Raw genomic sequence first — 14501 nt, 5'->3', positions numbered from 1 at the left:
TATATTGAAAGAAAGATTAAAAAAAAAATCAACATGTGGAAGGTGGGAATCTGACTGTTCTGTCTTCCTTCATTTAGACGTCTTTCCCGGCCCCCATGACCGACTACCAAACAGTGTGATTTGATTGTACAACTATACCTTCACCATTATCAACTTTGAATTTGTAGAATGACGAAAGCTCAGGATTAGTTGTGCTCTTATTTGTTTTTGATTTCATTTTTGTTTTTGTTTTTTGGGCCACATCCATGGCATGTAGAAATTCCCGGACGAGGGATCCAGTCCACACCACAGCAGTGACAACACCAGATCCTTAACCACTAAGCCACCAGGGAACTCCCAAGTGTGCTCTTAAAGATTGTTTCACACAACATGTACTTTCTCTTGTTAAACTCTCCTCTTGCTAGGCAATAAAGAACAGGCTGCATGATTGCTTTCTTCTTAAGGAAAGTGTAAAAATTTGGACATTTGGGAAAATATTAGGAGTGGAAGCATAATTGGACAAATGGAGGTTGTTCCTGTAAGTCTGGCTCTTTAGCTAAAACGTCTGGATTCAAACTCAGCTTTGCTACTGAATGATCAGTTTACCTTGACTATGGAATAAAATCTCCATGTTCTCATTGCTGAGATGAAAAGAATAGACTTGACCTGTTAGGGCTCTTATGTGGTTCATCAAGCTAAAGCATGTAAAGGACTATACGTGCCTCCTTTCACCTTGTAAGCACAATGGAAGTACGCAACCTGGGTTCTTATTACTGTTATTATTAAGCTGTGGCAACGTTCCTCATGCCACTAAGAAAAGGCCCATCCAAAGAATATAAAGGGATATAAATATATTGATTTTTTCCACCTCACCAGATGAGCATGACTCTTCACTCACTGTGGAAAAACTTCCCTTGTATGATGCAAAGTGCGTATCCAGGAAACACTGACTTTCACCGCCTGGGTAGCTTAAACACAATTATCCCTTCCATTGCTTCAGTTCTAGCTGTCTCTCTGGGTTCCACAGTCTATTACTCTTTCCCATCCCATAATAATAGCCAATAACCATAGCTTATTTTATTGCATGCTTGCAATATACTTTACAAGTTTTTAACTTACTTAATCCTCAAAACAACACATTCAAGAGGCAAATTTATAGCATCAGATCATTAACCTATTTTTCAAATTAAGAAACTAAAGCAAAGAGAAGTAATTTGCCCCAAATTACACTATGTTATTTAAAATTAAAAGATGAAGTAAGGGAGTTCCTGTTATGGCTCAGCATGTTATGAACCTGACATAGCGTTGGTAAGGATGCAGGCTTAATCCCTGGCCTCACTCAGTGGGTTAAGGATCCAACATTGTCATGAGCTGTGGTGTAGGTTGCAGATGTGACTCTGATACCATGCTGCTGTTGCTGTGGTGTAGGCCAGCAGCTGCAGCTTCTATTTGCTCTCCAGCCTGGGAATTTCCATATGCTGCAGGTCTGGTCCTTAAAAAAAAAAAAAAAAATGCAGTAAAATACAAAAATGTAGAGAGCGAAGGATGCATTAAAATAAAAACATTTTAAAACTGCTGCAAATTTCCAGGCGGGCCAGGGAGCTTGTCTTTCAGAAAAATGACTGAATTATACCAAAATATGTATAAACCTTTTCCAAAAATTCTGGAAAAGATTCTAGAGATTCATAAGGTGGAAAATTTGAAATTTCCTGCAATTAAACTTGAGCAAGTTTAGATAAAAGTCTACAAAGGGAAAAAGGGGGAAAAGAGGAAGGAAGGAAGGGAGGAAAGGAGGAAGGTAGGGAGGAAGGAAGGAAGGAAGGAAGGAAGGAAGGAAGGAAGGAAGGAAGGAAGGAGGGGTGAGACAAAAGAGAAAGCAGGGCAGAGAAGGAAAATAACCCTTGTGTGCAAGGCATCATTTCCAGAATAGCTTAATACTAGTATGACTGACTAGTACCCTAAACTCCTCTTTCTCTTTCCAAAGCACCCTTCTGATGAGATCCCAGTCTTTCTCTCCTCCTGTGTTATAGGCATCTGAGATTTCAGCCTGGAATTTGGAGTGTGTCTTCAACCTCTGTTCCATCATCCACTGAAGAGACTACCATTCATTATTTGCATCAGAATGACCTGTGACTTCCTAAATATCCCGTCCCTTCAGCTCACCTCAGTGTTCAGCCCAAAGTAGATCCTCCTTGTCTCCTGAGTCTGGTCCCTTGCCTGAGAGCCCTCTCTCCTCTGGTCCAGACCCCCATTTCTAGTGCCAAGATTAGCACAGCTGCACTTTTGCTCTTTTCGAGTCCCGGCACCTTGCACTTCCATGCTCCACTGCTGCAGCCAGAGGGTTATTTTCATGACTACTCACACCATGGTCACCACCATCACCAACAGCTCTTCCACCCCTGCCACGGGTCTCAGGGGTGTTCTTTCCTCTCCTGCTTCATTTCACAACTCTTTCCCTCTCACTGCCTTCTCTGACCTCCAGAACCTTCCTTCCATTGCTCAGACATGTCATGGTCATTCCCACCTCTGGCATCTGCATGTGCCTGTTCCTTTTTCATGCACACTGCCCCCCTCTCTACCCCACCTCTGTTTCCCCCATCAATGCCAACTACCTTTCAGATTTTACTGAAGTTTAACTTCTTAGCGAGGCTTCACCTGACCTTCCAGACCGGATCAGGTTCTGTTGTTAGTTGTTTGCTCCATTTCTACAACACATTTGTGGAACTTCAAGCCCTCTTCAAGGAGCTAGAACTCAAAGCCTCTGGACAAGACATCACCTCACCATCTCATTGCAATGTCCCCTCCCCCACTTTGAGCAACCTGTCCTATTCCCTCCTGCCCCCTACGAGGAATGGTATATGGCCCATTCCTCATCCCTCCCATAGGGACCTTTTATGCCCCCAACCAATCAGCAAGTGTATCATAAGACCCCTCTTTTCCGAACCAGTCAGCAGGTCAGCAGGTGTATCCTAAGACCTCTCCTCTCCCTGGGCTGTAAAAACAGACATGACCATGCACTTGGGGTCAGGGCTCTTCCTGATCATTAGGAAATAATCCCACTGTGTTAGCAGCATCTCTTATCTCAATAAACTCTTCATTCATTTCACCCTGCTATGTCTGGAAAATCTTTTTCTGACCCATGCATATGGATCAAGACAATATTCTTTGCCTTCTGAACACTAACCTGAGTCCTTGATTATACACACATGTCTCTGGGTGTTTCATTTGAAGTCATGCTTGTTCCATCCACTAACTGGAAGCACCGTGAGCTCAAGGACCACATCTGGCCAAGCTCATTATGTCATTCAACTCTGTTCCTGCCATATGTGCAGTGTTCACTGCCTGAATGAAAGGTTTCATGTCAAATTCACAGAAAACCTCATTGTGGTTGTACCTGAGGACACACAGAAGTGTAGCCACAAACATTGGGCCCAGCTTTAACCCCAACTGGCATGATTTTCCTATACCCTGACACCACCACCTCCATCCAGACAACAGCCAACTTTCATTCCTGAACAGTCGTATAAAGTTAACAGGTTTGCAAAATCAAAATTTTTCTGGGTACAAAAGACACATTTGGCAACTGGGTCCTTGTAAATGAAATTTTGTTATTAAAGAAACGAGCCAATTAGAAAAGACTCTTTGGGGGAGATTTTAATGAAGGAAATGTCTACACCCCTTCCAAAAAAAACGAAACCAACAACAACACCATCTGGTATAAATCTAAAGAAAACTCACCCTGCTAATGACATGTGCAAACATGAATAATGAATCCTCCAGGGTAGCAGAAAAAGCGTCCTCTCTCTGATGTGTATAAGTATTTTTAGGAGGTCTACATTATTTGAGGAAACTTTTCCAAGGAAAAGGAAGAGCAGCTTTTCATTTTCAAGGTGTCAATCAGCATTTGAATTAAACGAGAAGACCAAATAAAATCCTCCAAACTAATAGCGATTTCAAACTGGTAAATTCTCTCCAAATCTCATTAACATAAACGGTACCAGAATATATGGTATTCAGAAAGCATTGCAGAAGTTGGTCTCACTGAGCCAAAGAAGGCTGCAAAACAAACATTGTCAGAGAAAACAGAGCTTCCATCAAAAGCAGGAATACGCACTGCACTGGGGGCGCTGAGATAAAAAAATGCTATTCACAGAAATACAGGGTTTCCAGGGGCAGCAAGCAGGACGCAGCTTTCGTGGACGGCTGCCACCAGGCGACCACTTTGGGTATTACAGCTATTTGAAATGTTTCAATCCAAAGATTTCTCAGAGAAAATTACCTGTGAAAATTCTCAAACCTAGAGAACACATTCTGGCATTTTTTCACCACTCTATCTCTCAAACTATCATTCTGACAAATTACATTTTCCCCTTAAAAAAAGTATCGGGAAGCAAACAGAACTGATAGCTAAATTGATCAAGCATGCTGCATAAAATATAATAAAATTTTTGTCCTCTTTGTCCTCTTTGTTGCCCCTTAGGGCTTATTCAATGAGCCTGTTTTTTGGTTTTTGTTTTTTGTTTTTTCTCCTGCTCTAGGATGAAAATTCAGGCAGCCTCCCACACTGTCAGTGGGAATGTAAATTGGTGCAGCCATTCTGGAGATTGGTGTGCAGACTCCTTAAAAAAACTAAAAATAAAGTTACCATATGACTCAGCAATCCCACTCCTAAGCATATATCTAGAAAAGACAAAAATTCTTATTTGAAAAGATGCATGCACCTCAGTGTTCATAGCAGCACTGTTTACAATAGCCAAGACTTGGAAACAACCTAAATGTTTATTAACAGAGGAATGCAAAAAGATGTGGTATACATATATACAATGGAATATTGCTCAGCCATAAAAAAGAATGAACTAATACTATTTGCAGCAACATGAATTGACCTATTATATTAAGTGAAAGTAAGTCAAAGACAAAAATTATATGATAACACTCATATGTGGAATCTAAAAAATGATACAAATGAACTTATTTAAAAGACAGAAACAGACTCATAGACATAGGAAAAAAAAAAAAAAAACAGAAAAAAGTATGTTTACCGAAAAGGAACAGGGAGAAAGGTAAATTAGGAGTTTGAGATTAACAGATATACAGTACTATGTACAAAATAAACAACAAAGACTTATTGTATAACATGGAATTATATTCAGTATCCTATAATAACCTATAATGGAAGAGAATCTGAAAAGGAATATATATATATATGTATATATATGTATGTATATAAATCCAAATCACTTTGCTATACATCAGAAGCTAACGCAATATTGTAAATCAACTATACTTCAATTTTTTAAGAAATGGGGCAGCACAAGGCTTTTCTAGTTACAAGAAACATTGTTGCTATTTGATTCAAATAGTCGGCCCCTATGTTTTTGCCAGAATTCCAAGCTAGCATTAAAGGTGAGTCAATCCCAATTTAGGTCAGAATCTAGCAGAAAGCTGATGTTGGGGTAGGAGAGGATATGTTGTCTCTTTTCTAGCTTAGCATTTCTAACCCCTAGATGATATTTGGAGCTGGAGGTGAGACCATGAGGGTGGGGCCCTCATGACGGGATTAGAGCCCTTCTAAGAAGAGGCACAGAGAGCTTGCTCACTATCTCTTTCCAGGAGCAGGCACTGAATAGAGGCCACAGGAGAACACAACAAGAAGGAGGAGGCCATCTGAAAACCAGAAAAAGGGTCTTCGCCAGAACCGAATCAGGCTGGCACCCTGTCTCAGATTTCCAGTCTCCAGAAACCTCAGAAAATAAATTTCTGTAGTTTAAACCACCCAGTCTATGGCACTTTGTTGTGGAAGCCTGAGTTGACTAAGACACTGGGTGAGTGGCAAGACCCTTGGAATGAAGCAGCTGTGGAAGTAGCATCAGGGACCCAGTCCACAGCGCTGGGAGCAAGGCAAGCTGCTTCAACAAACAGCCCAGCAGGCATGCAGATCTGCAGTGATGCGACTGGTTAGCCTAGCCATGACATTTTATTTCCTGTTCATATATTCCCTTTTCCAGTCTCTGTTCAGTTTTCAGAAACGGGTGGCCAGGTCACAACTTGGTGGCCATAGCAATGAAAAGGGAAGGTTTTTTGGAGTAAGATTTCTTCCCTGATGAAGGAAGACAGAAACCACAGGCAGATTTCTCTCTCTAGTCTTTGCCCTTTCTTATCCTTGAGTCCCATCTTGATTCCTAGAATATTGCAGTAGGACAGTAGGCATCTTGCAACACATAAGCACTAAGTCAAAAAGCCCATAGACTGAGGATGGAGAACTAGAAGAACAGAAATTGTCTCCGTCCTTACAGATATTGCTGAGCTGCTGTCCCACACCTGGACACACCTGTATATTAATTGGTTGGGGAGGTAACTACATAACCTTATTAATCAGATTTTCAGTTGCTCACAGGGGAATTCGTTCACACCCATATTGAAAAGGACAAGTGATAATGTGCACACAACAGAAGGACACTAGTAAGTACCTCCAAATGCCATCTTTTGTGAAGCTAAAGAGAGAGGCACATGCAGGCCCCATCGTTTGGGGGTAAATCTGGTCACTCTTCTTGGAATCCGTCATCCCATCTTAACTTCTGGTGGAAATTCAACTTCCAATAACCGTCAATGTAGGTGTTCCTACCCTGCAAGAAAGAGTTGCTAAGTTATTTGCACTTCATAACATGCCTGCTGGTATTTCAATATTCAGAAGAAATGGAAGATGTAGCAAAGTACCAAAAAATAACACTAATAATAATACTGAGGAAATTGCTACTAGCTCATGAGCTGCAAAGAACCCCAAAGTAGAGAAAGCACTTAGGAGCTTATTTTTAGTCTGCTTTTGCTAGGATTGAAGATTCATACATTGGCAGCTCCTGACTTTTATGCATTGGACTTTCACTTAAGCTTCAGTTTCATGCACTGTGTGTTGATCTGATTAAATCAGTTTTTATATGACACACAGGGACACTTCTACTTCTATTTCTACTGATCTGTAAATCATGGCTTGAGCCTGCCCACCAACAGATCAGTTCTACCAGCAGTGCCATCTCGATCAAAACTACCCAGTTTGTCAGAGTATCTTGAATTCTACTTTATTGCATGTTACATTATGGATTGACAGAAAAACACAAAAAAATAAAAGTTTCAAGACTAAGACAAAAATCACAGTTCTCCTCAATGAAAAAACAATGAAACAAAGATGAGACTCACTTCATATGGAAGGACGTAGCATATATTTAGCTTCAATCTACCTCATATTGGATGCAAACCAGTTAATAACATCCTTAACGTTATCTCCCCCACAAAAAAAAGAATAATATGTACAAAATACTAGAAACCTATTGTCAAATATTGAGGCTAAAAGGCTAGGAAAAAATAATGATTTTGTAATATTTCTTATGTGCTGGAAATAAACCACACCACCCATCCATTGGTCATCATACATAGATCCTAATACACATTTTGTCAATACATTCCCAAAAATAGGAGACTGCTTTTATTATACATTGGGCTCATCAGAACCTTCAATGAAAGAATAAGATGCCATCTCATTAGCTTTTCCAAATATTTGCAATTACACTAAGTTCCCCTCAGATATTTGCTGTCCTTTAGAAACCAGACTGCAAAGGAGACACACAGGGATTCTCAGTCATTTCTCCCCGTCTCCCTAATAAACCAAACTTCCACATGCACAGAAATAGGGCATCTGATCCCCGCAGGCAATTAATGGTCCCCCATGAGTCAACGTCTGGCCTTGGCAGTGTTTTCCTCCTAACAATCTCCCGGGAGAATTACACACAGGGACCCACCTCTGATTGATTATAGACCAGATATGAGGACATTGCCACACTCTCCCTGTTATTTACTAATAAATGCCCTCAGCTCTGCACCCCGCCATTAATTCAGCTCATTATAGAGAATCTTGAGAGTGTCCACTTGAGCCGGTCTTTCACCTCCTGCATCCGAGAGATGGAGTCATTCAATTACCAGCTGCTTGTACTTCTGCTTTCTGCCTCCACGCACTACCCTTTTCTCACAGGGTCAAAATGGCTTTGTTTTTGTACAAAGTTCACCTTTCATATACTTCCCCTTCTGAATGATGATGACCTTGAGATGTTCTTTGCCTGATGGTAGCCCTTTCCAATCAGGTACCTCTTTACTTTTCTCTTCTCTGGGCCAGTGACTCACCCTCCTCCTCCTTCGAACAGAGCCATTAATAGTCCCTTTCCTCCCCCTAGTCCCACAGAAATTCCCCTCAACACGTCTCTGTTGTAAAAATGCCTTTTATCAAAATTCAACATTCATATCTTTGGACAGCATCTGTCCTAAATATTTTATAAATATTTATAACAAAGTATTTTATAAATATGTATAAATATCGTCCTGACTCTAAAACTTGAAGTGATAAACTGATTTTTTTTAATGATAAAAGGCAGCCTTTGCTTGATGAATTTAATAAAAGCCTCAATTTTAAACATAATTTTACTATAAATTCATGATTTTATGAAGAATTATAACCACCTATTTTCTTTTTTTCCTTAAGGTCTGAAAGAGCAAAAAATGACAAGGTTTATTTCAGTATTATTGTTTGTGAGGAAAAAAGTTCTGAGGTAAGATGTTGTTAGATATTAAAATCAGTTACCAAAAGAGATTGTGAGATTCCCTAGACCTGAGTGAATGAAATTTCAGAATGAATTCTTATTTGCCTAAAAGGAAGCAGGGGATGATTTTAATGACTTTTGCAAGTCTAATTCTATCCAATATTATGCCCAAGTTGTATACACGTTTTTTTTTGTTTGTTTTTTTTTTTGTTTGTTTGTTTGTTTTTTTTTGTCTTTTGTCTTTTTGTTGTTGTTGTTGTTGCTATTTCTTGGGCCGCTCCCGCGGCATATGGAGGTTCCCAGGCTAGGGGTCGAATCAGAGCTGTAGCCACCGGCCTACGCCAGAGGCACAGCAACGCAGGATCCGAGCCGCGTCTGCGACCTACACCATGGCTCACGGCAACACCGGATCGTTAACCCACTGGGCAAGGGCAGGGACCGAACCCGCAACCTCATGGTTCCTAGTCGGATTCGTTAACCACTGCGCCACGACGGGAACTCCTTTTTGTTTGTTTGTTTGTTTGTTTTTTGTTTTGTTTTGTTTTTTGTTTTTTTTTTAAAGAATCAAAATATATGGTAGAAAGCACAAAAGTGACTGAGTGCAAATGTAAACTATCTTCAGGAAAATATGCATCTCTTGATAAAATGCTGCAAGAAACCCACATAATCCTCTTTACATGTCCGTAATGATTTCTGTTTGAGATTAATTCTGGTTATATATTCATTAGGAAGGGTACAGTTTATCTAGGGGAGTGATAAAAAATTAACAACCACTTCTCATTTTATTAGAGGAAAAAAATCAGTCAAACAGTTTAATGTACATGATTGCAAAGACTTGGAAGCAAATTAATGACATATTCCCTTGTCATTCATAAGTATATTCTACCCTGTTGGGGATATATTTATTTCACTTAATAAAATAGCCAATGATGATTCAAAACTGCTTATAATCAAAAAGCAGCAATTGGGGATTAAGGGAGGATGCTGTGTTAATATGCAGAAAGAGTAGGAGGAAAAAAAAAACAGAGAGTAATGTATAGATAAAAACTTAAGGATGAAGAGAAATTTAGGAATCAGAACTTGCTACATTGCAGGCCATCTCCCTCTTAATCATTGACAGGATCTAAAGGCTCATTTTGAAATCTCTCGTCTGGAATTTAGAGCAGATATACATTCCCGCACAATCATAGCATCCACGGGTTGGAAAGAGCTTCAGAGATCATTTAGGTAGAGCAATGTTCCAAGACTTAATCACCTCTTACATCCTCCTTGCTAAACAAAGAAGGTTATAAATGGCAATTAAGTCTTCAGATTGCATGACAAAATTGGTGTTTCATAAATACCCTAACAAATGCAATAAACACATGGTAAACACATATGTTATCATTCCACTTTGCAGTGTAAAGTTTCTGTTTTAAAAAGGGGATCAAATCATTGTTCCTGGAGTTCCCGTTGTGTCTCAGTGGAAATGAATCTGATTAGCATCCATGAGGACGCAGGTTTGATCCTTGGCCTCGCTCAATGGATTAAGGATCTGGCGTTGCCGTGAGCTATGGGGTAGGTCATAGACACAGCTTGGATCTGGCATTACTGTAGCTGTGGCATAGGCTGGTGGCTACAGCTCCGATTTGACCCCTAGCCTGAGAACTTCCATATACCGTGCGTGTGGCCCTAAAAAGACAAAAAAAAAATCATTGTTCCAATTCGGGGTGCAGACCACACAGATACATCTCCTGGAGGACCACGACCCAGCAAGAACATTCTTTATCTTCACCCCATGTGCAGGCATCAGGGGGTGAGGACCAGAGCCTAGAGCAGGGCTGTGAGGAGAAGGATGGGGGTTTATGTTGTATGGCAAGAGAAGAGTGGCCTAAGGGTGAGGGGAGAGGGAAGAAAGAGACTGGAGATGGCAGGGACTAATGAGACTCACAATGCCTGCAACTCCCTTGGCCTTTCCTTGCTTGCCTTCAAAGTCAGTGCTGCCCCAAGGCAAGCCTCCTCTCTCACGTAGCGTCCTCTCTTCCACTCAAGTGGAAGCCCTGAGTATCCTATTCAGTCAGGCATTAAATCCATCATTTATTTGCTTGCTTGGTTTTTCCATTTTTATGTCTACTTTGCACTCTAGCTCTCTGTCGCTTTGCAGCTCTTGGTGTTCACCAGCATGCCGAGAGTCCCTGGAGCCCACGTGCCCCGTACTGTACATTTCTGGATACCCAGTGCCTACTCGGGACTGGCGCACAGAATGTGATAAAATGCTTGTTTATGGGATAAGTACTTTTTATTTTTATTTTTTCCACTTTTTAGGGCCACTTGGCATATGGAAATTCCCAGGCTAGGGGTTGAATTGGAGCTGCTGCAGTTGCGGGCCTACACCACAGCCAGAGCAACACAGGATCCAAGCCAAGTCTGCAACCTACACCACAGCTCGTGGCAACACCAGATCCTTTACTCACTGAGCAAGGCCAGGGATTGAACCTACATCCTCATGGATACTAGTCGGGTTCTTAATCCACTGAGCCTCAAGAGGCACTTCCATATGGGCTAAACGTGTTTAAATAAAGTAAAAAGAAAGGGGTTAGAAGGAGGAGAAATAGCAGAGGTCCCTTAGAGGCAGTAGAATGGGATTCTCTCTCTTCTCTTTCATCTCCTCCCACATACAACCATCAGCCAATGCTGGGCTGTGAGGAATAGAAAGGGAACCAGCAGCAGAGGTAGGAGGAGTGATAGCTAAAGGAATGTCCCCACTCTTTTCTCTCCGCTTTGTACTGTTCTATCTCTTCATACCTCCTCTAGTCTGAACTGAGTGCTTGAAGAGGGGGAATCTGGAGTCGTAACGATATTGTTTCATGGAATCAAGGTCTGAGGAAGTTAAGTAAAAAGAAAGATAGGGGAGAAATTCCCAGAAAAAAAAGCATAAGAAAACACTTATTCCTGTGTGGCGCGGTTGGGTCATACTTACGAAATATCCCCATGCTTCTCCACATTTCCAAACCCACACATCAGAGGAGTGTCATGTGACTAATTCTTATCAGTAGAACATGAGCAGAAACAACATGCCAGTTCCCATAGGAGAAAGGTAAGAACAGGTGTTCCTTTTCTGAGATTGATTTTTTCCCCTGCTGTATTGACCTTGGAGGCTCTTTGTGCCAGGCAACATCACCACAAGATGGGAGAGCTATCAGGCACAACTGAACATTATATGAGGGTAAATAAGAATTTTTTTGTACAAAGCCACTGCAGTTCAGGGACTTATTTGTTATCACAACATAGCATGGCGTTACCTAACAGAAACACCTTTTTTCACCCACCTGGTATAGCCTTCAATTGGAAAAGATTTACTACATGCTTATAGATCAAGGGCTGCCAGACTTAGGCACTGGCATCTCATCGAGTTTCTAATCCAAAGCTTGAAACCACGCCCAATCAACATTTCCTACTTCTACCTGTCACTTAGTTGGAAGATGTAACACTTTTAAAGAATTGTCTATAGAATATTCTTCCAGATACTCTGTATTTGTCTAGGTACTCCTAAATCCACTGCTGAATGAAGCTATACCAGAAGAACTTTACTGATTGCATTGGCCACTTTGTAGAATCATTCTGAGCTGGCATGAGATAATTAGATCAAGGGACGCTGCAAAAGACAGTTGTGAAATTCACAAGAGTAGCCACTGAACAGATATTATGAGAGTACTGCTCATTTATTACACAGTATCATCTTTATAAGAATCTTGTCAGAGTTCCCTGGTGGTGCAGCAGGTTAAGGATCCAGCCTTGTCACTGCTGGGAACTCCTCTTCTAACCAATTAAATGGGACAACAGTGTGGGCAGTCACTGCTTTGATTAGGTTTCGCTATGTAGCAAATGGGATGGGATGATGCTCCGTGATTTTGTTACACAAAATAAGACTGCATCGTAACAGACCGTAGCAAGAGAGCCTCCTGCTGGCTGTGAAGAAGCAAGCTGATGTGACTGAACCATAAAAAGGATCATGAGGATGAGAATTGTAGATGACATCTAGATACGAAGAGCCTTAGTTCAACAAATATAAGATACTGGCTTCTTCCTACAACCACACAAACTTGGAAGAGGACTTCAAGCCTCAGACAAGGTTGCCGTCCCAGACAACACTTTGACTGTAGCCCTAGTCCCTGAACAGAGGACCCAGATAAACCATGCTTGGGCTTCTGACACACAGAAACTGTGGGGTAATAAATGTGCTTTGTGTTAAGCCACACAATTTGTGCTAATTTGTTATGCAGCAGTAGGAAACTATTACATTTATCAATCATGTTGGTAAAAATAGAAAAGAATGCAACACTGTGTATTGCTAAGTTATGCCCTCAAGCCAGTGAGACAGAAAATGGTGCAAAGCCTATGCGGGAAAATCTGGCCATGTCTAGCACATTCACATTCACACTTGCCATGTGGCCCAGCAATCTCACTTCTGGAAATACATCCTACACTTGCATACTTATGAAATGATACATGTACAAAAGTTTTCCTTAAAGCATTATATGTAATAGTGAATAATGGAAACAAACCAAAGGTCCAGCCATTAGGGACTGATTAAATACCCAGAGTCATCTACTTAGTGGAATTTAATGTAAAATGTTTAAAAAGGGTGGAGGGAGAGGAAAACCTCTATAAGATTAAATGGAAGAAAACTTCTAAGATATATTACTAAGTGGAAAAAAGGTAAGGTTCGGAACAATGTGTATAGTGTTCTGCATTTTGATAAGGAAAATTTATGCATAATTTGCAGTGGTGGAGTGGGTTGAGAATCCCACTGTGGCAGCTCAGGTCGCTGCAGGGCTAAGAGTTTGATCTGAGGCCAGGCACAGTGGGTGAAAGGATCCTGCATTGCCACCGCTGTGGCATTGGTCTGATTCAATCCCTAGCCCAGGAACTTTCACATGCCTCTGGTGCAGCCATAAAAAGGAAAGAAGGAAGGAAGGGAGGAAGGAATCAGAAAGAAATAAAGAAAGAGAAATTATTTTAAATTGGAAGAAGCAAGATAGATGGGGATAAAAATGGGAGCAAGTCTTCTCCATAAATACTTTTTAAACATTTTTTTGTGAGACATATACATGTATTACCTACAGGAATTAATTTAATTTTTTAAGTCATTGAATGGATGGATATGAAAGAGCACTGCTATATGGGTGTGTATGTTCAAGATACAGAGGAGACAATGGATAAGAAGTAACAGTAACATCAGTCTCATATTTTCATGGAGACTGGAGACTCAGTGGGATTTTGAAAGATGATCAAGAGTTACAATCCTCAGAAGGGCATTGCAGATAACAAGAACTGTGTTCAAAGGCATATTGGGATGAAATCGGCCCTACATCTAGGGAACGAAGGAGTCTGATCTCATTACATTGAACAGGGGTACCAAGAGCTATATAGGGAGAAAGGCAGGCAGAGACCAAATCAAGAGGTCCTTGGAAGCTCTTCTCAGAAACTTGAACTGTGTACTTTGCATAAGGTTTATGTCTTAAATAAGATAATTCTAAAAGTGGTTTGGAGATTATCAGTATTTGTTTCCTGTGGTTGCCATAATAAAATTATCACAACTTAGTGGCTTAAAACAACAAAACTTAATTCTCTCACAATTCTAGAAGCCAGAAATCCTAGCTAGAAGTGCGAAATTAAGGTGTTTATTGGGCCACACTTCCACTGGAAACTCTAGGGGAACATCCATCTTTTGCTTTTTCAGGGTCTAGTAATTGCTAGCATCCTTGACTGTGGCTGTACCACTCTAGTCCTTACTTTTATCTTCATACACATTCTCCCTGTGCGTCTGTTTGTTCTCTTCCGTCTCATCTAAGGACACTTGGCATTTGATTTAGGGCACAGCCAGGTAATCTAGGACAGTCTCATCTCAAGATCTTAATTACATCTGCAAAGTCCCTTTTTTTCCCCCGAATAAAT

This window comes from Sus scrofa, chromosome 13, assembly GCF_000003025.6.
Source record: "Sus scrofa isolate TJ Tabasco breed Duroc chromosome 13, Sscrofa11.1, whole genome shotgun sequence".
Taxonomy (NCBI): Eukaryota; Metazoa; Chordata; class Mammalia; order Artiodactyla; family Suidae; genus Sus; species Sus scrofa.
This window is presented reverse-complemented; position numbering follows the sequence as displayed.